Here is an 18,328-nt window from a genome sequence, read left to right as displayed (position 1 = left end):
TCAGCAAGGTTATATCGTGAAAAAATGCAGGCAGCATTGGAACTTGAAAACCATGGAAAAAAGCCTCAGACAAGGTTTAAAGCAGTGCTGTAGTTACAACTACAAATGGGTATCAGGGTCACAAAAATCACTACACAAACAGGGCTGGCTAAACACGAAGAAATTGACTTGTGAGCTGGCCAGATTGGTGGAGGTAGGTGAAGAGTCAGTTCTGAATTGAGCTCAGGAAGCTGCAGTGGCATCAGAATAACTTTAGGAGTTATTTTCATGCACAAAAACAATTCAGACAAAGCAAAAATGCTTGAGCCAAAAAGAGAAATAGGGACTTTTTTTTAAGCAAAGCAAAAGCAGTACAGCAGCTCAATCACTACATGGAGTAGCCTTACAGTCTTCTGGTGCTATGAAAAGCTTCAGTTTTAGTATTGCCTTAAGGACTTAAGTTTTGAAGGATTGCAAAGAAGGGATTTGTTGCAAGCTGTATGGAAATAATTGGACTGGTTTCTTTAAAAGAGTTCATTGAACATTCTCCATGGAGTAACATTGAGAAGAAACAGGAGTCAGTTCAGCAATTGTGCATGGAACACATTTAAAGGTACACTTAGAGATAATGGAGATATGGAAAACCCAGCATAACCAAAACCAACAGCTAATCAGAAGGAAGTTTCCAGCACATCCATGAGTTGAGAACATCCAAGCATGATGTTCATTTCTCCGGAAGGTTGTAACATCATAAAATCCAGAAGGATTGTCAAATCACAGGCGCATTATACAGACTCTAGGGCTCTGAAAGCATAGATGTTACAATTCTTGTTTCTCTGTAAATAGTTTTGCATAGTTTCACTCTTGGTGTATGTAATTCTAGGGGACAAAACAGAATGTGTTATTGCTTTAAAAGCTGAGCATGCCAACTGCCAAGAGACAGGATGACACCTCATGACCTGCAGCCATGCAAAGTCTAAGCAGCACCATGTTAGAAATTGGTTGTATGCATAAATTTCTCTATAGTTGTAAGTTATCAGGTTTTTTTATAACTCACTCATGCAACATAGGTGTTTCTGGCTGGGCCAGTATTTATTGCCCATCCCTTTTTGCCCTTGAGATGGTGGTGGCGATCTGTCTTCTTGAACTGCTGCAAGTAGAGCCCCAATGCCATTAGATAGGGAATTCCTGTATGTTGACCCAGCAATACTGAAGGAATGGCAATATATTTCCAGTCAGGGTCATGACTGACTTGGAGGGTAAAAGCTTGCAAGCTGTGGTGATGTTCTCATATATCTTCTACTTTTGTCCTTTGAGTTGGAATTGGTCTTAGGTCTGGAAGGTGCTGCCTAAGGATCTTTGACAAATTTATGCAGTGCATCAGTTTGTCTGTTAAGTAAAACTGTTTGAGATTTTCAAGTAAACTGAACCTACATTACTTACCAATCCATATTAGAGTGGTAATTCTGTATTCAGGAAACAATATAAGAACACCACAAATAAAAATAGTAATTTTGGGTTGGACCGAAGGGTCTGTTTCCATGCTGTACATCTCTATGACTATGACTCTATAAAAGTCACATAAATGATGGTAAGTTAATGTCAGAAAAGTAGTGAGGATGTACATATGACTTTTTATTTGTGGTCATATTTTGCATCAAGAAAATGTAGTTGTTAGGCAATAAAACAGAAAATGGACATTAGGGATTAAAGGTCATTCCTCAGCTTAGCAGAAGCTGGGATAATGTGTTCCACAGGTATCAGTGCCAGATCTAATATTATTGAATTGAGGAATTGGAAGTCTAGGGTGTTCCAAGGTGTGAAAATTTCTCACAGATTTCTACTCTCCTTTTTTACACAACATAAGAGTAAGAATTTCTGACAAGAGATTTTGATCATGGCTCCTTCAGATCATAGCTCGATCATGGTTCCAATCTGACAGGTCCATTGTACTGAAGAACAGTCAGGGGAAAGAAATTCTCGATCTGTAAATTCAGCAGTCAACTGCAGCACTAACTTAGAGATTCAGAATCACAAACAGCCATCTTGAGCAGTCACTGTGGAACAGGAAATACGAAAGGCTCATGTGAGGATAGAATGCCCGTTGGCTAGGTAAGGCGACCTGGTGCAAGGGAGCCAGAGAGATGATGGACGGTTTAGGGTGGTTGGAAGTGGACAGATGGACGGAGGGGTGTGTTGTATGAGAGTTGTGTCCCAGAGGGTTTGAGCCCAATTGCAAGTGAAGTTGGAATCGGGTCTAGAGCACATAAAAGTGAGGTTGAGTCCAGTGGTTCAGCAGAGGACTGGGTCTCACATTGAGGCTGTTAAAGTCAGATCCCAGATAAGTTGGGAGCATTTGGTGTAAGTTGGTGGGTGCATGTCGGTCTAATAGGTGTTGGACTAGGCTTTTAACAGTCTAACTTTTCCTGAGTAACCGTTTACTTAATGGATACTTTCTGAGGGTTCCAAGTTTAGGGGAATTGTCTAGCGGAATCTTCAATTTCTTGGGAATTCCTTCAGAGTCTACCATGTCAGAGATTCAGCAAAGTCCCCTATACACAAGCTCCATCTACGCTTCAGGAACAATGAGCTAGTGGAAATTATAGGCCACAATATCAAAATTTGTGAGTGACATAAAATTGGGTGTATAATGAATAGTGAGAGAGTTCAGAGCAAAACATAAGAAAGCATGAAGTACATTGGTTTGATTAACCCTTAAACACTGGCACAGGAATGTAATGCACAATAAACCCATTCCTGTTGATTGCATTGCAGACTGTGCACAACAGCTCAGGAAATCTCTCATTCCTTTGTGTTTTGTAACAAGTCTATTTGTGCATTGGCAGAAAATCTTGGTGCATATATTCTGGTGTAAATTTATCCCTCAGCTGAATGATTTGTATCAATGCTGTTAAACAGGCTACATTTTTGACTGTACATGCCCTAGTTTTTAAATAGTCACCGCAGAGTTAACTCCAGTCACTTTCCTCTCCAAAGATCCTTCGTCTGTACAAAAATCTGTCCCCCTGTGCCAGGGTTTGTATCCATTTTCTATACCTAAGTACCCATCTCCAGCAATGTCGCACCAGAGGTCGCTTTGTGTTAATGGCATGAAACCATTGGTAACTGGGCTAAAGATGCTCAAACTCAAATTTAATAAGATTGTCAGTGAGCACACAGGGGAATCTTTCAACCTATTATTCGAGGGAGACTGGAACCTGAGTACTGAGGGAAAAACAAATGTAAAACAAATTTATTATGCTGGTCTATTAAGAAGTTAGATTATTGCATTTACATTACTGTTGTTCTTTATTAATCCTAAAATACTGAAAGTTAAACAGATTTTACTGTCTTCTAGAAGTCAGTCTAAGGTAAGACATAGAAGGAGGACTACATAAAGATAGTCAGTTGACCAAGTCATTTGAGATTGTCCACTGTAGTCATCTAAGTATCCTAAAAGGAAGCTGCACCCCCCCCCACCCCTCCCACACACCCCATTATTTAACAGCTGCTGATGCTCCTCATCGGAGCAAAGAATAGGAAAATGATCGAGCAACAGAGATAACAGGGTAGTGCTAAAGTTGGTATCTCAGTACAGCAATGCAATTCAGCACTCAGCCAATAATCTGGAAATGGAAATGTTCTGTAAGTCAGTCTAGGTAAGACATTTTGGAGGATGAGTACTGCAGAAATGTAATTTTTTGCTCAAAATACTCCTCAACCGAAAGCAGCATGTACCAGGTTACCATGAGGCTGTGGTTACTACAAGGATCAGTCAACAACAGAGGTATCTGTTCCAAGGCCACAAGACTGTACTATAAATAAAAGTAAATGACCTATTTAATAGCACTTGTACCATTAGTAGTAGTACAAAACACTGATAGGCTAAACAGCTAGACTAGATTTCCCAAATTGCAATTTGTAGGCCATCCTTTAAAAATTGTCTCATTCTTCATGTTCAGATTATTGTTGGAAGAAAAATACAAAAAGCTTTAAAATTGTAACAATGTATTCTTCGTTCTGTGCTATTACCCTAATGCACTTTGTATAATATGATCTGTGTGATAATAATAATAATAATAAATCAAATCAAATCAAAAATCGGTTGCACATTTTTTACAGCTTTACTGGGAATGATGTTGGATTATTAAGTAGCAGAATTTCTTCAGTTAGCTAATACCTTTATCAACATTTCTGGTCATTTGGACTGTTATTGGGCATCATTTTTTTTATCTTTAAATTTCCTCTCTGATCTTCTTAAAATTTGTTTTCAGTTTGTGAACAACACTTGGAAAACCAAATTGATTATCCATCCCTGGTTACACTAAAAAGATGCTGAAGGGTTTCCTGAACTACCAGATGGTGTACTCATAATAGTGTTTGGTCTGAACTTCAAGAATTTTAAAACAATGATTATAAAGGCATGATAGCAAATGTATGAGTCAGGATAAGTGCATGGTTTGAAGGAGAATGGAAGGTCACCTGGTACCTTGGCTTTGGATTCCAGTGTTGAGAGGGACTTCCATAGGACCACTCTATTTTTGCACAGAACTATTAACTCAAGAGAATGACCTTTATACCATGGGAGAGGCATCTGCAGTCCTCTCCCAGGGTGAAAACATGCCTTCCCCCCAAGCACTAACTCCAATTGTGCCTTTATTAATTCCACACAGCGAACTAAACGAGACTGACATGATGCAGGCTGAGACGTTGCTGCCTGTAGCTGACCCTGAAGAATGAGTCACTTAAGGGCTACCACTCTTGTCATCCAAGTATCCTCAAAGAAAGCTCCATCCCCTTATACATTAACTGTTGCAGATACTGCTCATCGTAGCAAAGAATAAGAAAATAACCAAGAAAAGAAGACTCTAGTGTAGTGCTGAAATTAGTATCTCGTCACAACAATGCAATGCAGCACTTAGCCAATAATCTGGAAATACAGTCAGAGATGTACTGCAGTGATCTTCCAGAAAGATCCAAATGTACAAGTGTTGCCTGAACACGCGGTTAGTCTGCTTAATGAGGTCTCTAATTCCCTCATTGTAAACCAGCCCCGGATCTACAATGATTTCCGGACTGGAGTTGAGTCATACCTGGCAGACATTTGCCACCGCTACCAAATGCCCAGCCTGCAACCTAATGATTTGTTTCCAATGAAGGTAGCACAGAGTGCAGGATGGATGACTCAGCATCACTGCTTGCAAACCAGATTCTGACCGGTACTGGCACCTATGATCCCTAACAACCTGCACATTCAGAGAGTGAACCTTTGAATCATAGAATAGTTACAGCACAGGAAGAGACCATTCAGTCTGTCAAGTCTGTTCTGCCTCACTCCAAGACCAGCTTAGCTATCTTCATGCCCCACCCTTTCCAATAGCCCCACAATTATTTTTAGATGTTGCTTCAATTTCCTTTTGAAAGCCACAATCAAAATCAGCATCCACCACACCCTCAGAAAGTATAGCCCACACCCTTAGCACATTCTGCATAAAAATGTTTTTCCTTATACAGCGGTTGGCTCTTTTCCCAATCACCTTAAATTAGTGTATTCTAGTTCTCAACCCTTCCGCCAACAGGAAGTGTTCCTCTCCATTTATATTGTCTAGATTCCTCATGGTGTTGAATACCTTTCTGAAATCTTTTCTAAAAGTAACAATGATGTTATCAGCTTCACCATATAACTGAAGTCCTTCCTTGGAACTATGTCTATCAATCTTCTCTAAAACAATAGACAATAGGTGCAGGAGTAGGCCATTCTGCCCTTCGAACCTGCACCACCATTCAATATGATCATCCTTAATCAGTATCCTGTTCCTGCCTTATCTCCATAACCCTTGATTCCACTATCCTTGAGAGCTCTATCCAACTCTTTCTTAAATAAATCCAGAGATCCGGCCTCCACTGCCCTCCGGGGCAGAGCATTCCAGACACCCACCACTCTCTGGGTGAAGAAGTTTCTCGTCATCTCTGTCCTAAATGGTCTACCCCGTATTTTTAAGCTGTGTCCTCTGGTTCGGCACTCACCCATCAGCGGAAACATGTTTCCTGCCTCCAGAGTGTCCAACCTTCACATCCTTCCTAAATTAGTCACAGAATTACACAGAAACATAGAATATAGCAGCAAGAATAGGCTATCTGAGCTTGCACAGCCATTCAATCCATTCATGGCTGATTATCCAACTCAGAACCCCATTCCTAATTTCTCCCGAGACCCTTTGATCCCCTTAGCCCTAAGAACTATATCTAACTCCTTCTCAAAAGCATTCAATAATTTGCGATCAACCACTTTCTGTTGCAGAGAATTCCAGAGGCTCACTGTTCTCTGGGTGAAGAAATTTCTCCCACCTCTGCCCTAAAAGACCTATCCCATCTATTTAGTCTGTGACTCCTTATTCTGGGCTCCCAGTCATTGAGAACATCCTTTACTGCATTCACTCTCTCTAATCCTGTCAAAATTTTCTACGTTTCTGTGAAATTCCCTCTCATTTTTCTAAACTATAATGAATAGAGTCCTAAACAATCCAATCTCTTTTCATATGCCAGTTCTGAAATCCCAGGAATCAGTGTGGTAAACCTTTGTGGCACTCCCTCCATTGCCAGAACATCCTTCCTCAGATAAAGAACCAAAACTGCACACAGTACTCCAGCTGTGGTAAGCCCTGCACAACTGCAACAAGACATCCCTATTCCTGCACTCAAATCCTCTCCTTATGAAGGCCAACATATCTGAACCTGCGTGCTTACTTTCAACAACCAATGTACAAAGACACCCATGTCTCATTGCCTGGTCACAATTCTGAATTGGTCATAATACTTCATTTGAAGGTGTATCAACACTTTATAAAATGTCATCAAAATACCAAGATCACAAGAACAAAAATAACAGGAGCAGGAGTAGACAATAAGGTCTGCTGCTCCTGATCACCACACAATACGATCATGGATTATTTCAGATTTCAACACCACTTTCCTTTCTCCTCCACATATCCCTTGCTTGCGTTTGCACATAATTGGCTTCTATTACTGAAATTCAGGATAAAGTAGAGTTTTCTAACCAGTTTCTCCAACTGTTCTGCCCTTTTTAGTGGCAAAGGTACACATATGCTCAGCTTCTTATGTACCTGCACCTTCTCTGGAATAATATCGCTTATTTTCTATTTAGTCTCATTTTTCTTCCTATCAAAATGTATTACTTCACACGATACTAAATTAAATTTAATTTGCCCTACGTATATCCATTCCACTGACCTATTTATTTTCTCTTGAAATCTGTTAATATCCTCAATGTTTCCAAATTTTGTGTAAATTCTGCAAATTCTGCCTTTGAACTCCAAATCTAGCCCATTAAGTAGCTCAAGAAAAGTAACTATTACAGTTATAAGAGTTTGTCTCCAACATGGTGTTTTCCCTGATGTGTCAATACTTATACTGAAGATTGTAGCAAATGAAACTGATGTGGATATTGCAATATTGAAGAATTCAACAAACATTTATTGCATTCTGGATCAGTGGTGCTGGAAGAGCACAGCAATTCAGGCAGCATCCGAGGACAGGCAAAATCGACGTTTCGGGCAAAAGCCCTTCATCAGAAGGGCTTTTGCCCGAAACGTCGATTTTGCCTGTCCTCGGATGCTGCCTGAATTGCTGTGCTCTTCCAGCACCACTGATCCAGAATCTGGTTTCCAGCATCTGCAGTCATTGATTTTACCTTAAACATTTATTGCAGTCAACTGTGAAAATATTACATCCACAGGCACATAAGTGCCTGGACTCACATTGGGCTATTTTATTACAACAGAGTTTGGCATACATTCAGGACAGTGTCATCCTTCAAGTGATCCCATATTAAGACGGAGTATGAGATGTTTAAACCTCAGGTTGCATGCTTTGATATAGTAATGATACAATAATATCATGAGCATATTTCTTGACAGTGAGACACAGCAGCACAAAAAGGTATAATCAATATTGCCTCTAAGCTGTGCATATGATCCTCAAGAGGTCCAAGAGGCAGAAAATTAGAGGAAGTGTTGAATATAGATACGTTGTGAGTGAACAAAAATATGGCAGTTGCAATATAATGTAGAACATGTGACCTTATCCACATTGGCAGAAAGAATAGAGGGACCTGGGTTTCCTGGTACATGAACCACAAAAAAAATTAACATGTAGGTACACAAAGTCATTAACATGGCAAAAGGAATGTTGTCATTTATTGCAAAGGGAATAGAACATAAAAGGAGAAATGTTCTGTTACAGTTGCAGCATGTTGCTGAGACCACATCTGAAGTACTATGTCCAGTTTGGTTTCCTTAGTTAAGAAAGGATATAAATATTTAAGAAACAGTCCAAAGGAAGCTCATCCAGCTGTTCCTTGAATTGTATCTCACAATTATGGACAGTTTAGGCCTGAATCCATTGCTGTTTAGAACAATCAGAAACTACCATATTGAACCAGACAGATCCGAAGTGGACTTGGCAGGATGAATGCTGAAAAATTGCCTCTTTTTATGGGAGGGAAATAGTTTAAAAATCACAGGGCACTTGTGTAAGACAGAGATGAAGAGGAAGGTTGAGAGTCTTTAGACTTCTCTTCTTCAAAGAACAGTGGAGGCAGGATGATTGAATATTTTTAAGGCAGAAATACAAAGATTCTTAACTAACATGGCAGTCAAAAGTTATTGAGCGCAGATCAGAATGTGGAGCGTGCACATAATCAGATCAGTCAAACTCTTGTTAAGTAGCAGACTTTTGGGGCTAAATGGCCTACACCTGCTCTTAATTTAGAAACTTGTATGTGTCAGGGGAGCCTCCAGTCATGAGGCCTGAAGGTAGTGGGAGCAGGTGGTCATGGCGGTTAATACCAATGACCATGCTCGAAGGATCTCAGATGCAGCACCAGAAAGAGGTTCAAAACTCTGACACAAGTGGTCATGGTGAATGAATGCATCTTTAAATTCCATGTCCAACCAACTGCACCCTAACTATAACCACTGCTCAATTCACTCAATCACTTACCTGGCAACAATCTCTATCAATAAGCACTTATATCTATAGCTACACAACTCATTCCCACATAGGTAAAAACTATGACTGCAGATGCTGGAAACCAGATTCTGGATTAGTGGTGCTGGAAGAGCACAGCAGTTCAGGCAGCATCCGAGGAGCAGCGAAATCGACGTTTCGGGTAAAAGCCCTTCATCAGGAATAAAGGCAGAGAGCCTGAAGCGTGGAGAGATAAGCTAGAGGAGGGTGGGGGTGGGGAGAAAGTAGCATAGTGTACAATAGGTGAGTGGGAGAGGGGATAAAGGTGATAGGTCAGGGAGTGGATAGGTGTAAAAGGAGATAGGCAGGTAGGACAAGTCCAAACAAGTCATGGGGACAGTGCTGAGCTGGAAGTTTGAAACTAAGGTGAGGTGGGGGAAGGGGAAATGAGGAAACTGTTGAAGTCCACATTGATGCCCTGGGGTTGAAGTGTTCCGAGGCACAAGATGAGACGTTCCACTGGGGTTGAAGTGTTCCGAGGCCTTTATTGCTGATGAAGGGCTTTTGCCCGAAATGTCGATTTCGCTGCTCCTTGGATGCTGCCTGAACTGCTGTGCCCTTCCAGCACCACTAATCCAGAATAATTCCCACATAGGAGAAAGTGAGGACTGCAGATGCTGGAGATCAGAGCTGAAAATGTGTTGCTGGAAAAGTGCAGCAGGTCAGGCAGCATCCAAGGAGCAGGAGAATCGACGTTTCGGGCATGAGCCCTTCCTCAGGAATGAGGAAAATGTGTCCAGCAGGCTAAGATAAAAGGTAGGAAGGAGGGACTTGGGGTGGGGCATTGGAAATGCGATAGGTGGAAGGAGGTTAAGGTGAGGGTGATAGGCCGGAGTGGGGTTGGGGGCGGAGAGGTCAGGAAGAAGATTGCAGGTTAGGAAGGTGGTGCTGAGTTTGAGGGATTTGACTGAGACAAGGTGGGGGGAGGGGAAATGAGGTAACTGGAGAAATCTGAGTTCATCCCTTGTGGTTGGAGGGTTCCTATGCGGAAAATGAGGCGCTCTTCCTCCAACTGTAGTGTTGCTATGGTCTGGCGATGGAGGAGTCCGAGGACCTGCATATCCTTGGTGGAGTGGGAGGGGGAGTTGAAGTGTTGAGCCACAGTGTGGTTGGGTTGGTTGGTCCGGGTGTCCCAGAGGTGTTCTCTGAAACGTTCCGCAAGTAGGCGGCCTGTCTCCCCAATATAGAGGAGGCCACATCGGGTGCAGCGGATGCAATAAATGATGTGTGTGGAGGTGCAGGTGAATTTGTGGCGGATATGGAAGGATCCCTGGGGGCCTTAGAGCAACCAACCCAACCACCCCGTGGCTCAACACTTCAACTCCCCCTCCCACTCCACCAAAGCCATGCAGGTCCTTGGACTCCTCCAGTGCCAGACCATAGCAACACGACGGTTGGAGGAAGAGCACCTCATCTTCCACCTAGGAACCTTCCAACCACAACGGATGAACTCAGATTTCTCCAGTTTCCTCATTTCCCCTCCCCCCACCTTGTCTCAGTCAAATCCCTCGAACTCAGCACCGCCTTCCTAACCCGCAATCTTCTTCCTGACCTCTCCGCCCCCACCCCCATTCCGGCCTATCACCCTCACCTTGACCTCCTTCCACCTATCGCATTTCCAATGCCCCTCCCCCAAGTCCCTCCTCCCTATCTTTTATCTTAGCCTGCTGGACACTTTCCTCATTCCTGAAGAAGGGCTCATGCCCGAAACGTCGATTCTCCTGTTCCTTGGATGCTGCCTGACCTGCTGCGCTTTTCCAGCAACACATTTTCAGCTCATTCCCACATACCCTACTACAAACCTCACATCCTGATCTCTCAATCTGCACACAATGCTAGTCATTGAACCATGACAACAATATCACACCACTTACTGACTCTCTCTTGCAGGTTAAAGTAACCTCGAAACAGAGACAGCAAGAGTGAACTGTCAAGGACAGATATGGTTACAAGTCCTAACTCACTTAGGGAAGAGTTTTTATTAGCTATTATTGGAATAGCCATCGTTGTGGCCATGCTGTGGCAAGGCTGAAACTTTTGAAGATAACAGCATTCCCAATCCTCTCTTTCAATCTAACTTTGGCTTCAAATGCTTATTTTGTGGTCACTTTTATTTTTGATTTGTGACCACGTGGATACAGTGGGAGGTATGAGTTGTTGGTGAATGTGCACTTCCATTTTAAGTGACTCAGATCCATGATCATTGTTTTTTTAAAATTCGCTTGTGGAACATGGGCATCTCTGGCTGGTCAGCATTTGTTGTCAGTAGCCAGTTGTCCTTGAGAAGGTGGTGGTAAGCTGCCTTCTTGGACCACTGTTGTCCTGTGCTGTCGCTCGACCCAAAATGTCTGTGAGGAAGGAAGTTCAGGACTGAGACCTAGCAACGCATTTTCAAATCAGGATGGTGAGTGGCTTGAATGAAATGTGCAAGTGGTGGTGTTCCCATGTATCTGCTGCCCTTGTCCTAGATGAAAGTGGTTATGGGTTTGGAAGGTACTGTATGAGGATTTTTGGCGAATTTCTACAGTGCATCTTATAAATAGTGCACAATGTTGCTACTGAACATTAATGATGGATGAAGTGGATGCTTGTGGATGTGGTGCCAATCAAGCGAGCTGCTTTGTCCTGGAGAGTGTTAAGCTTCTTGAGTGCTGTTAGAGCTGCACTCATCCAGGCAAATGGGGTGTATTCTATCACACTCCTGACTTGTGCACTGTAGGTAGTGGACACGCTTTAGGGAGTCAGGAAGTGAGTTACACAATACAGTATTCCTCGCCTCTGACCTGGTCTTGTAGCCACAGTGCTTATGTGGTGAGTCCAGTTGAGTTTCTGATCAATGGTAACATCCAGGATTTTGATAATGGGAGATTCAGTAATGGTGACACCATTGAATGTCAAGGGATGGTGGTTAGATTGTCTGTTATTGGAGTTGTTTGTTTCCTGGCAATTTTGTGGTGCAAATGTTATTTGCAACTGGTCTGCTCAACCCTGGATATTGTTCAGATCCCATTGCATTTACACATGGACTACTCCAGTATCTGAGTGGTCACAAATGGAACTGAACATTGCGTATAATAATCGGCGAACATCCCCACTTCTGACTTTATGATGGAGGGAAGGTTATTGATGAAGCAGCTGAAGATGATTATGCCTAGTACACTACCCTGAGGAACTCCTGCAAAAATATCCTGCAGCAAAGGTGGCTGACATCCAAAAACCACAACCATCTTTCTATTTTCCAGGTATGATTCCAACCAGCAGAGAATTTGCCCCTTAATTCCCATTGATTCCAGTTTTACTAAGGCTCCAATGCTACACTCAGTCAAATGTGACCTTAATATGTGACCTTAATGACAAGTAGTTATCTGTCAGGCAGGGAGGAAGTGGTTGAGTGAGGGAGCTGTGGTTTACTAAGGATGTTGAATCTCTTGTCAAGAGGAAGAAGCAGGCTTATGTTAAGATGAGACATGAAGGCTCAATTAGGGTGCTTAAGAGTTACAAGGTAGCCAGGAAAGATCTAAAAAGAGAACTAAGAAGAGTCAGGAGGGGACATGAGAAGTCATTGGCAGATAGGATCAAAGCAAACCCTAAAGCTTTCTGTAGGTACATCAGGAATAAAAGAATGACCAGAAAAAGATTTTGCCAATCAAAGACAGTAGTGGGAAGTTGTGCGTGGAATCTGAGGAGATAGAGGAAGTGCTAAATGAATATTTTTTGTCGGTATTCACACTGAAAAAAGACAATGTTGTCCAGGATAATACTGAGATACAAGCTACTAGACTAGACAGGATTGAGGTTCACAAAGAGAAGGTGTTAGCAATTCTGGGATGTGTGAAAATAGGTAAGTCCCCTGGGCCAGATGGGTTTTATCCTAGGATTCGCTGGGAAACCAGGGAGGAGATTGCAGAGCCTTTGGTTTTGATCTTTATGTCATCATTGTCTACAGGAATAGCGCCAGAAGACTGGAAGATAGCAAATGTTGTTCCCTTGTTCAAGAAGGGGAGTAGACAACCCTGGTAATTATAGACCAGTAAGCCTTACTTCAGTTGTGGGTAAAGTGTTGGAAAAGGTTATAAGAGATAAGATTTATAATCATCTAGAAAGGAATACGTTGATTAGGGATAGTCAACATGGCTTTGTGAAGGGTAGGTCATGCTTCACAAATCTTATTGAGTTCTTTGAGAAGGTGACCAAACAGGTACATAAGTGTAAAGTGGTTAATGTGGTATCAATGCACTTCGGTAAGGCATTTGATAAGGTACCCCACAGCAGGCTATTGGAAAATATGGAGGCATAGGGTTGAGGATGATTTAGCGGTTTGGATCAGAAATTGGCTGAAAGAAGACAGAGGGTGGTGGTTGATGGGAAATGTTCATCCTGGAGTTCAGTTACTAGTGGTGAACCACAAGGATCTGTTTTGAGTCCACTGCTGTTTGTCATTTTTATTAATGCCCTAGGAGACTCATAGAGTCATAGAGATGTACAGCATGGAAACAGACCCTTTGGTCCAACTCGTCCATGCCGACCAGATATTCCAACCCAATCTAGTCCCACCTGTCAGCACCTGGCCCACATCCCTCCAAACCTTTCCTATTCATATACCCATCCAAATGCCTTTTAAATGTTGAAATTGTACCAGCCTCCACTATTTCCTCTGGCAGCTCATTCCATACACGTACCACCCTCTGTGTGAAACAGTTGTTCTTTAGGTCTCTTTTATATCTTTGAAGAATGGGTTAGCAAATTTGTGGATAACACTAAGGTCGGTGGAGTTGTGGACAATGCCATAAGCTGTTGAAGGTTACAGAGGGACATAGATAAGCTGCAGAGCTGGGCTGAGAGATGGCAGATGGAGTTTAATGTGGAAAAGTATGAGGTGATTCACTTTGGAAGAATCAACAGGAATAAAGAGTACTGGGATAATGGTAAGTTTCTTGGCAGTGTAGATGAGCAAAGAAATCTCGGTGTCAATGTACAAAGATCCTGAAAGTTCCAGGTTGATAGTGTCGTTGAGAAGGCATACAGTGTGTTAGCTTTTATTGGTAGAGGGATGAGCCATGAGGTCATACTGCAGCTGTACAAATCTCTGGTGCAGCCCCACTTGGAGTATTGCATACAGTTCTGGTCACTACATTATAGGAAGGACGTAGAAGCTTTGGAAAGGGTTCAGAGGCAATTTACTGGGATGTTGTCTGGTATGGAGGGAAGGTCATATGAGGAAAGACTGAGGGACTTGAGCTCTTTTCATTAGAGAGAAGAAGATTGAGAGGTGACTTAATTGAGACATCTAAGATAATCAGAGGGTTAGATAGGGTGGACAATGAGAACCTTTTTCCTCGGAAGTTAATGGCTAGCATGAGGGGACATAGCTTTAAGTTGAGAGGTGATAGATATAGGACAGATATCAGAGGTAGTTTCTTTACTCAAAGAGTAGTAGGAGCATTGAATGCCCTGCCTGCAACAGTAGTAGACTCGCCAAAATTAAGGGCATTTAAATGGTTATTTGATAAACATATGGATGAAAATGGAATAGTGTAGGATAGATAGGCATCAGATTGGTTTGGTTCAACATTGAGGGCCAAAGGGCCTGTACTGCACAGTAATGTTCTACATTCTATGTTTAATATCATGAGATGTCACTCTCACCTTGCCTCTGGAATTCAGCTCTTTTGTCCATGTTTGTACCATGGCTGTATGAGGTCAGGAGCTGAATGGTCCTGGCGGCACCCAAATAGAGCATCACTGAGCAGGTTATTGCTGAGCAGGTCCTGCTTGATAGCACAGTTGATGATACCTTCCATCATTTTACTGACGATCAATAATAGACTGATGGGGTGGTAATTGGCCTGGTTGGATATGCCCTGCTTTTTATGTACAGGACATACCTGGGCAATTTTCCACATTGTCAGATAGATGCCAATGTTGTAATTGTACTGGAACAGCTTGGCTAGGGGAGCAGCAAGTTCTGAAGCACAAGTCTTCAGTACTGTTGCTGGAATGTTGTAAGGGTCCATAACCTTTGCATTATCCAGTGCCTCCAACTGATTCTTAATAGCAAATGGGATGAAGACTGGCATCCATGAGCAGGCTGAGAAGGATCATCTGCTCAGCATTTTTGGCTGAAGATTGTTGTTAATGCTTCAGCGTTTCCTTTTGCACTGAAATGCTGGGCTCTTCCATCATTAAGGATGTTGTTAAAAATCACACAACACCAGGTTATAGTCCTGCAGATTTATGTGGAAGCACTAGCTTTCGAAGCGCTGCTCCTTCATCAGGTGGTGTGGAGAATACGACCATAAGACACAGAATTTATAAGCAAAGGAGTACACTGTCCGGGAGATGTAATCTTACATTAAACAATTTTAGATTCAGTCTTTCATCTTTTAGAATGGGCTGTGTTGGTTTCTGTTCTTTGATATGTAAATCCCAGAACTTCTTTTAAATTACATTCTCAAGATATCTCTAGCTTTTCTAACAATAGGTACCATCTCACCTCAGACAATGCATTAATGTGGGAGGTCTCTCTGCGTCCCAATGTTGAGTCAAACTGGTTCTAATTCTAAAGTGGAATTTACAGAGTCTTACATGGATTCATGCAGTTCTTGAGCAAAATAAAATGTAATTCTGTGAAAACAAATTCACCCCATAAACTTACATGTGTGCGCGTGTAGGAGAGACAGAGTGAATGTGTGCATGTGAGTGTGTGCATGTGGGTGTGAGTCCATATGAAAGAGTGTGTGTGTGTATATGTGTGTAACCTTGGTTAAGTATGTATGTGAGTGTGATGGGATGTATGCTTGTGAGAGGGTGCATGCGTGGGTGTGAGTGCAGGGAGTGTATGTGTGTGCGTATGAGAGAGCTTGTGTATGACAGAGGGTCTGCGTGGGTGTGCGAGTATGTAGGTGTCTGTGTGTGTGTGTGTGTGTGTGTGAGAGAGAGAGAGAGAGAGAGAGAGAGAGCGTATAGTACAGTGGGGTCACCTGTAGCGTGACATGAACCCAAGGTCCCAGTTTAGGCCATTCCCAAGGGTACCAAACTTTGCTATCAGCTTCTGCTCAGCCACTCTATGTTGTTGCTTGTCCTGAAGGCCACCCTGAAGGATGGTCACCTGAAGGTCCAAGGCCAAAGTGTTCCCGAACTGGGAGGGAACAGTCCTGCCTGGTGACTGTCTTCTAAACATTGTAACTGTACCTGCATCCACCATTTCCTCTGGCAGTTCTTTCCACACATAAACCACTCTGTGTAAAAACGTTGCTCCTTGTGTCCTTTTTAAGTCTTTTTCCTCTCACCTTAAAAATATGCCTCTTTGTTTTTCATTCCCCCATCCTAGGGAAAAGATCTTTGCTATTCACCTTTTCTATGCCCCTCATGATTTTATAAACCTCTATAAGGTCACCCCTCAATGTCCTAACTCCAGTGAAAAAAGCCTGAGTCTATCCAGCCTATTTTTATATCTCAAACCCTCCATTCCCAGCAACATTCTGTTAAGTATTTTCTGAACCCTCTCCAGTTTAATAATATCCTTCCCATAACAGGGCAATCAGAACTGCGCACAATAGTCCAGAGGAAGCCTCATCAGCATCCTGTACAACCTCAATGTGACATCCCAACTCCTCGACACAATGGTCTGAGCAATGAAGGAAAATGTGCTAAACACCTTCTTAACCATCCTGTCTACTTGTGATGCAAACTTCAAAGAATTATGTACCTGAACCCCTCGGTCTCTCTGATCCACAACACTACCCAATGCCCTACCATTAACTGTATAGGTCCTGTCCTTGTTTGTATTACCAATCTACAGACCCAGAAAATAGCACTGTCTTATTCCTCTACAAATACTGCTCCAGTAAATACTTATGACTTATATTTTAAGTTTAATCAAGAGACATAGCTCAATAAAACATACAATCAAGAAAGAACCCACTCCTGTTCTTCTCCCTTTTAAAACTGCTGTTGTTTTGACTTTTTTTTTCCACAGTTCCAAAACAATGCAACAGCATATAAAACAGTAATTGCTGCTCCTGGAATTCGAGAAAATCACCTTCAACACCCCTGGGCACTTCACATGGTAAGAAATGACTATTTTTCGTCATTTAAATAAATGATTTGGGTGTGAGCATAAGAGGTATAGTTAGTAAGTTTGCAGATGACACCAAAATTGGAGGACAGCGAAGAAGGTTACCTCAGATTACAACAGGATCTGGACCAGATTGGCCAATGGGCTGAGAAGCGGCAGATGGAGTTTAATTCAGATAAATGTGAGGTGTGCATTTTGGGAAAGGAAATCTTAGCAGGACGTATACACTTAATGGTAAGGTCCTAGTGAGTGTTGATGAAGAAAGAGACCTTGGATTGTAGATTCATAGCTCCTTGAAAGTGGAGTCGTAGGCAGGTAGGATAGTGAAGAAAGCATTTGGTATGCTTTCCTTTATTGGTCAGCGTATTGAGTCCAGGAGTTGGGAGGTCATGTTGCAACTGTACAGGACATTGGTTAGGCCACTGTTGGAATATTGTGTGCAATTCTGGTCTCCTTCCTATCGGAAAGATGTTGTGAAACTTGAAAGGGTTCAGAAAAAATTTACAAGGATGTTGCCAGGATTGGAGGATTTGAGCCATAGGGAGAGGTTAAATAGGCGAGAGCTGTTTTACCTGGAGCGTCGGAGGCTGAGAAGTGACCTTATAGAAGTTTACAAAATTATGAGGGGCATGGACAGGATAAAGAGACAAAGTCTTTTCCCTTGGGTGGGGTAATCCAGAACTAGAGGGCATAGGTTTAGGGTGAGAGGGGAAAGATATAAAAGGGACCTAAGGGGCAACTTTTTCACACAGAGGGTGGTACGTGTATGGAATGAGCTGCCTGGGGAAATAGTGAAAGCTAGTACAATTGCAACATTGAAAAGGCATTTGGATAGGTATATGAATAGGAAGGGTTTGGAGGGATATGGGCCGGATGCGGGCAGGTGGAACTAGATTGGGTTGGGATATCTCGTCGGCATGGACAGGTTGGATGGAAGGATCTGTTTCCATGCTGTACAACTCTATGACTTTATGACTCTAAAATGCAATACCTCACATTTATCCAAAGGGCTTCTTCAGCCCATTGACCCTATTGATCATGTTCTCTTTGTAATCTTTGATAACCTTCTTCATTGTCCACTATACCAGCAATCTGAAAACCTACTGATCATGCCTCCTATATTCTCATCCAAATCATTTATATAAATGACAAACAAAAGTGGACCCAGTGCCAATCCCTATGAAACACCGCTGATCACAGGCTTCCAGTCTGAAAAACAACCCT

At 42.3% G+C, this 18,328-nt stretch overlaps 1 protein-coding gene across 2 annotated transcripts in view; it reads right to left on the bottom strand.

Annotated features, from left to right (window-relative positions):
* LOC122550652 (interleukin-18 receptor 1-like) overlaps positions 1–18,328 on the bottom strand; it is an 87,018-nt gene that overhangs the window by 50,250 nt on the left and 18,440 nt on the right. The window lies entirely within an intron of this gene.

The sequence above is a fragment of the Chiloscyllium plagiosum genome, unplaced genomic scaffold (assembly GCF_037043375.1).
Source record: "Chiloscyllium plagiosum isolate Xiang-an unplaced genomic scaffold, Cpla_swu_hap1 HiC_scaffold_6, whole genome shotgun sequence".
Lineage (NCBI taxonomy): Eukaryota > Metazoa > Chordata > Chondrichthyes > Orectolobiformes > Hemiscylliidae > Chiloscyllium > Chiloscyllium plagiosum.
Note: the sequence above shows the minus strand (reverse complement) of the source record. Positions and strands in the feature narration are given on the sequence as shown.